The sequence below is a fragment of the Hyla sarda genome, chromosome 6, assembly GCF_029499605.1.
Source record: "Hyla sarda isolate aHylSar1 chromosome 6, aHylSar1.hap1, whole genome shotgun sequence".
NCBI classification, from domain to species: domain Eukaryota; kingdom Metazoa; phylum Chordata; class Amphibia; order Anura; family Hylidae; genus Hyla; species Hyla sarda.
This window is the reverse complement of record NC_079194.1, coordinates 91,578,464-91,584,463: the sequence shown is the minus strand read 5'-3', so window position 1 is coordinate 91,584,463 and position 6,000 is coordinate 91,578,464. Positions and strand designations below refer to the sequence as shown.

Sequence of the window (6,000 nt, the reverse complement as noted above, 5' to 3'; positions counted from 1 at the left end):
CCATTTGCACCGTAAGGACCCGGCCATTTTTTTGCACATCTGACCACTGTTACTTTAAAAAACAAAAATCAAGAACAACATATTTCATATGCAATATATTTATTAATTAAAGTACAACACTGTAATCATGTAGCGACTGGTGTGGGCCAGTATTGTTTACAAACACAGAATTAGATAGTATACATTGGATCGAGCATGAGTAGGGCGTGACTGGTATGTCCCTATCTAGTAGCCCTGCCTGGCGATACTGTAGGTCCCCTGTCCTAGTGACCTGGGCCTACACTGGAACCTCCTATTGGCCCTAGGCTGCAAAGGGGATATTGAAACAATTTTGCTGCGTCGCCAAGAAGCAGTTGAACAAGGCTCTTAGCCCGACAGATCCAATATACAGTATTTTATCTTAGATATCACGCTTTAAAGATGATATCTAAGATAAAATATTGTATATTGGATCTGACGGGCTAAGAGCCTTGTTCAACTGCTTCTTGGCGACGCAGCAATATTGTTTCAATATCCCCTTTGCAGCCTAGGGCCAATAGGAGGTTCCAGTGTAGGCCCAGGTTACTAGGACAGGGGACCTACAGTATCGCCAGGCAGGGCTACTAGATACATACCAGTCACGCCCTACTCATGCTCGATCCAATGTATACTATCTAATTCTGTGTTTGTAAACAATACTGGCCCACACCAGTTGCTACACGATTACAGTGTTGTACTTTAATTAATAACTATATTGCATATGAAATATGTTTTTCTTGATTTTTGTGATGTTACATTAACATATTTCCTCTTACCCCAGACAAGTAACGTCTATACAAGTTACGTCTATGCACCCACTGTTACTTTAAGCATTAATAACTCTGGGCTGCTTTTACTTTTCATTCTGATTCCGAGATAGTTTTTTCGTGACATATTCTACTTTATATTAAAATTTGGTAAAATTTTGTCGATATTTGCATAATTTCTTGGTGAAAAATTCCAAAATTTTAGGAAAATTTTTTAAATTTTTAATTTTTTTAAAACTTTGAAGCTCTTTGCTCATAAGGAAAATCAATATTCCAAATAAATTATATATTGATTCACATATACAATATGTCTACATCATAAAGTTGACATGTTTTTACTTTTGGAAGACATCAGAGGGCTTCAAAGTTCAGCAGCAATTTTCACATTTTTCACATTTTCAAAATCAGAATTTTTCAGGGACCAGTTTAGGTCTGAAGTGGATTTGAAGGGCCTTCATATTAGAAATCCCCCATAAATGACCCCATTATAAAAATTGCACCCCTCAAAGTATTCAAAATGACATTCAAAAAGTTTTTTTTAACCCTTTAGGTGTTTCACACGAATAGCAACAAATTGAAGGAGAAATGTTCTCAAATGTTCTTGTAGACCCAGTTTTTGAATTTTTACAAGGGTGAAAAGGAGAGAAATGTAACCAAATTTCTCTTGAGTAAGAAAATACCTCATATGCGTGTGTGTTAGTTAAGTGCTCTGTGGGTCCACTAGAGGGCTCAGAAGGGAAGGAGCGACAGTGGGATTTTGGAGAGAGTTTTTCTGAAATGGTTTTTGGGGGCATGTCACATTTAAGAATCCCCGTTGGTGCCAGAACAGCAAAAAAAAAAAAAGAAAACACCCACATGGCATACTATTTTGGAAACTACACCCCTCAAGGAACGTAACAAGGGGGACAGTGAGTCTTAACACCCCACAGGTGTTTGACAACTTTTCGTTCAAGTTGGATGTGTAAATGATAATTAATTTTTTTCCACTAAAATGCTAGTTTTCCCCCAAATTTTACATTTTTACAAGGGGTAATAGGAGAAAATGCCCCCCAAAATTTGTAACCTCAGCTCTTCTGAGTATGAAAATACCCCATATGTTGACATCAAGTGCACTGCGGGCGCACTACAAAGCTCAGAAGAGAAGAAGTCACATTTGGCTTTTGGAAACCAAATTTTGCTGAAATGGTTTTTGGGAGGCATGTCGCATTTAGGAAGCAGCACCAAAGAAGCAGCAAAAAAAAAAAAAAAAAACACGGTAGACTATTTTGGAAACTACACCCCTCAAGAAACGTAACAAGGGGTATAGTGAGCTTTAACACCCCACAGGTGTTTGACAAATTTCTGCTAAAGTTGGAGGTGAAATTTTGTTTTTTTTCACTAAAATGGCGTTACCCCAAATTTTTCATTATCACAAGGGGTAATAGGAGAAAAAGCCTCCCAAAATTTGTAACCCCATTTCTTCTTAGTATGGAAATACCCCATGTGTGGATTTAAAGTGCACTGCGGGCGAACTACAATGCTCAGATAAGAAGGAGCGCCATTGAGCTTTTGGAGAGAGAATTTGATTGGAATAGAAGTCGGGGGCCATGTGTGTTTACAAAGCCCCCCGTGGTGCCAGAACAGTGAACCTCCCCACATGTGACCCCATTTTGCAAACTACACCCCTCACAAAATATAATAAGGGGTGCAGTGAGCATTTATACCCCACTGGCATTTGACAGATCTTTGGAACAGTGGGCTGTGCAAACGAAAAATTTTATTTTTCATTTTCATGGACCACTGTTCCAAAAATCTGTCAAACGCCAGTGGGGTGTAAATGCTCACTGTACCCCTTATTAAATTCTGTGAGGGGTGTAGCTTCCAAAATGGGTCACATGTGGGGGGGGTACATGTGTGTAAACACACATGGCCTTCAATGGCGCTCCTTCTCTTCACCCTTCTCTTCACTTTGCACCCAAAGAGCACTTTACATCCACATATGGGGGTATGTTCTTACTCAGAAGAAATGGGGTTACACATTTGGAGGGCTTTTTCCCATTCTCCCTTGTGAAAATGAAAAATTTAGGGTAACACCTGCATTTTAAGTGAAAAACATTTTTTTCTCATTTACACATCCAACTTTAACGAAAATTTGTCAAACACCTGAGGGGTGTTAAGGCTCACTATACCCCTTGTTACATTCCATGAGGGGTTTAGTTTCCAAAATGGGGTCACATACGGGTATTTATTTTGCGTTTATGCCAGAACCGCTGTAAAATCAGCCACCCCTGTGCAAATCACCAATTTAGGCCTCATATGTACATAGTGCACTCTCACTCCTGAGCCTTGTTGTGGCATTTTATGCCAACATATGGGGTAGTTCCGTACTCAGGAGAAGTTGCCTTACAAATTTTGGGGGTCTTTTTTTTTCCTTTTACCGCTAGTGAAAATTAAAAGCATGGGGCAACACCAGCATGTTAGTGTAAAAAAATTTAATTTGTTTTACACTAACAAGCTGGTGTAGACCCCAACTTTACCTTTTCATAAGAGGTAAAAGGAGAAAAAGCCCCCCAAAATTTCACCCGAGTACGGAAATACCCCATATGTGGCACTAAACAATTTCCTTGAAATACGACAGGGCTCCAAAGCGAGAGAGCACCATGCGCATTTGAGGCCTATTTTGGGGATTTGCATAGGGGTGGCTGATTTTACAGCGGTTCTGACATAAACGCAAAACAAGGTGTCTCCAGCTGTTGCAAAACTCCCAGCATGCCTTGACAGTCAGTGGCTGTCCGGCAATACTAGGAGTTGTTTTTCAACAGCTGGAGGCTCCATTTTGGAAACTTTTTTTTTATTGGGGGGGGGGGGGGATGTGTATATGTAGTGTTTTACTTTTTATTTTGTGTAGTATAGTGTTTCTAGGGTACATTCACACAGGTGGGGGTTTACAGTGAGTTTCTTGCTGGGAGTTTGAGCTGCGGCGGAAAATTTGCCGCATCTCAAACTTGCAGCAGAAAACTCGCTGTAAACCCGCCTGTGTGAACGTACCCTGTACATGCTGGGAGTTGTAGTTATGCAACAGCTGGAGGCACATTGGCTGTGCAACACAGAGTTTGTTACTTAACTCCAGTTATTGCAAAACTAGAACTCCCAGCATGTACAGGCTCTCAGTGCATGCTAGGAGTTGTATTTTTGACACAGCTGGAGACACTGGTTGCGAAACACTGAATTAGGACACAAACGCACAACCAATGTGTCTCCAGCTGTTGCAAAACTGCAACACTCAGCATGCATTGACAGTCGAAAGGCATGATGAGAAGTTTTGCAACAGCTGGAGGCATACTGCTACAACTCCTAGCATGCACAGACTACCAAAGGGCATGCTGGGAGTTGGAATTCCAGCTGTTGCAAAACTACAACTCCAAGTATGCCCTTTGGTTGTGCATGCTGAGAGTTGTTGCTAAGCAACAGCAGGAGGTGAACAGGCCTCACCACCTGCTGTATCCTGCCACTGGGACTGCCACCACTCCTGCCACCGGGACCGCTGCCACCGCCACCACTACTGCCTCCGGGACAGCCGCCACCACCACTCCTGCCTCCGGGACCGCCGCCACCGCTCCTGGGGGGACCCCCGCTGGACCAGGGAGAGGTAAGAGACCCCCGCCAACCCCGATCTCAGCCCCGATCGCCTAGCAGGACAGTGAATGGTCGGTCGTTTGGACCGATCAATCACGTGATCGTAGGGTGGCCCCTGTGCAGGTACTCCTGCTGGGTAAGGGTGACCGCCAGGGACTCAAATCATGCAGTGCCAGACATGTCTGGGCCCATCTGAAGTTTGCTAGAGAGCATTTGGATGATCCAGAAGAGGATTGGGAGAACGTCATATGGTCAGATGAAACCAAAGTAGAACTTTTTGATAAATATCCAACTTCATGTTTGGAGGAGAAAAAATGCTGAGTTGCATCCAAAGAACACCATACCTACTGTGAAGCATGGGGGTGGAAATATCATGCTTTGGGGCTGTTTTTCTGCTAAGGGACCAGGATGACTGATCCATGTAAAGGAAAGAACGAATGGAACCATGTATCGTGAGATTTTGAGTGAAAACCTCCTTCCATCAGCAAGGACATTGAAGATGAAATGTGGCTGGGTCTTTCAGCACAAAAATGGTTCTAAACACCCCTTCAGGGCAATGAAGGAGTGGCTTCATAAGAAGCATTTCAAGGTCCTGGAGTGGCCTAGCCAGTCTCCAGATCTCAACCCCATAGAAAACCTTTGAGGGAGTTGAAAGTCTATGTTGCCCAGTGACAGCCCCAAAACATCACTGCTCTAGAGGAGATCTGGATGGAGGAATGGCCCAAAATACCAGCAACAGTGTGTGAAAACCTTGTGAGGACTTACAGAAAACGTTTGACCTCTGTCATTGCCAACAAAGGGTATATAACAAAGTATTGAGATGAACTTTTGTTATTTACCAAATACTTATTTTCCACCATAATATGCAAATAAATTCTTTGAAAATCAGACAATGTGATTTTATGGATTTTTTTCTCATTATGTCTCTCATAGTTGAGGTATACCTATGATGAAAATTACAGGCCTCATCTTTTTAAGTGGGAGAACTTGCACAATTGGTGGCTGACTATACTTTTTTGCCCGACTGTAACATCTTATCCCCTATCCTTTGTTTAGGGGATTAGATGTGTGCAGCAGAGTACCCCTTTAAGGACCAGGCCAATTAGCATTTTAGTTTTTTCCTCTTTTCTTTTTTTAACCTGTTAAAGGACCCAGGGCATACCTGTACCCCCGTGGGAATTTCGGTTCCTCGCCATGCGCCGGGCGGGGACCAGACCAAGGAGATTGCTGATATCGATCAGCAGGCACCCCGTGCAAATGGGGGGGGGGGGGTTGGGGTCATCAGACACCATCCCATGTCGGCGATCGCCGCAAATCGGCGGTGAATTCACACCAGCAATTTGCACCGATTCCGGGTCATACGGGTCTATGGTCACCCGGTGACCCAGAAAATAAGGAGGATCGGGGTTGTCCAAGACACCCACGATCCCCCTGAAGGGATAGGAGTAAGGTGGCAGGGGTGCCACCCCTCCTATCCCTGCTATTGGTTGTCAAGAAGCGACGACGAATAGCAGATCGGGGGAGGGAGGTTAACTTTCGGTTTCCCCGTTCTGCCCACCCACAATAGGCGGGGCAGAACGGAGAAACCAAGGAGGACCGG

At 43.5% G+C, this 6,000-nt stretch overlaps 1 protein-coding gene across 4 annotated transcripts in view; it reads right to left on the bottom strand.

Annotated features, from left to right (window-relative positions):
- SLMAP (sarcolemma associated protein) overlaps positions 1 to 6,000 on the bottom strand; it is a 159,174-nt gene that overhangs the window by 56,376 nt on the left and 96,798 nt on the right. The window lies entirely within an intron of this gene.